This window comes from Larimichthys crocea, chromosome XIII, assembly GCF_000972845.2.
Source record: "Larimichthys crocea isolate SSNF chromosome XIII, L_crocea_2.0, whole genome shotgun sequence".
NCBI lineage: Eukaryota > Metazoa > Chordata > Actinopteri > Sciaenidae > Larimichthys > Larimichthys crocea.
This window is the reverse complement of record NC_040023.1, coordinates 24485839-24487076: the sequence shown is the minus strand read 5'-3', so window position 1 is coordinate 24487076 and position 1238 is coordinate 24485839. Positions and strand designations below refer to the sequence as shown.

The following is a 1238-nucleotide window of genomic DNA, read 5'->3' as shown; positions in this document are numbered from 1 at the left end:
AAAGAGAGAGAGAGAGAGAGAGAGAGAGAGAGAGAGAGAGAGAGAGAGAGAAAAGAGTGCGCGTGCACGTGCGCGTACATGTGTCAAAACAGGCTCACTTCCATGTTGTTTACATGTAGTTTAAAGGATACAAGTGATAAAGGAGGAAAAAAAAGGTAGGCGTTGTCTAATCTGCTGTTGTTGGAATTTTGACTCGCCTTTGAGTGCACACACACACACACACGCACACACACTATAACATTTCTGTTGTCACATGTGTGTAGTGGCTTATCTTATTGTTGAACTCCTATGCATGTCTGCAGTGGTCGATTTAAGCGCTGCACTGTTCCACTGGTAATCTGTTACTAACTCACAGTGTTGGTTGGATCATCAACTCTGAGTTTTCTCTGTCTTGACAGCATTTTCCCTCTCTTTCTCTCTGTCTCTCTCTCTCTCCCCTTTGATATTGACTTTCTGCGGTGTATTGCTTTTTCTCTCTGGTTGTTTAAAGATACAGTATTTTCCCCTGTGTCAGGTCGCACACACACACACACACACACACAAACACTAAGAGAAGGAGGGAGGAAGGGAGGAAGAGTGTTGTTTTTGCAGACAGGATTACATTGTCTCCCCATCATGTCAGATTTCAGACACTATGTTAAACATTTCTTTGACGGCCCATAGCTCTAACTCTGTGGTTATATTAGTCAGTGCAATGCCCTGCAGAACAGAACAACAACAATAAATGATCTAACTTCCCCAAAATTGACCGGTGGATAATGAATAGTCCTTAAGAGCGCGCCACCTGTTCTCCAACCCATGAATAATACCAGGAATAGATTTGAAGGTAAACAATTTAGTCAGTCACGCCTTAGGGAAGGTGTAAACAAATACTTTTCAGAGTATTCAATTGATGAAATGAGTGTAATGAGTAATGTTCAATAACAATAGTGGCATACTTTATGTCTTACTTGTTTTGTCACATGCCTGTTTGAGGAAAAGCCACAAACCTGAAAGCTTAGATCAAGCTGAAGATTTTTTCCTTAGATGGTTATGTCATACGGGTGTCTAAACAGTCATGTCTGTGATCACTTGTTGAGCATTGTCGAGAGGCAAAAGAGGAACTTGAGCTATGTTTAAATGTGACATATTGTGGCTCGACTATTACATGTGATTTACGCTGAATCAAGCTTTAACGTCATTTCCAAAGTGACAGCCTGTGTAGCAAAATGAGATTTTTTTTTTTTTTGGGGGGGGGG

The 1238-nt window shown here is 41.1% G+C and overlaps 1 protein-coding gene across 3 annotated transcripts in view; it reads left to right on the top strand.

Moving 5' to 3' along the window:
- Nucleotides 1-1238, top strand: part of LOC104918401 (zinc finger protein 516) — a 44611-nt gene that overhangs the window by 4148 nt on the left and 39225 nt on the right. The window lies entirely within an intron of this gene.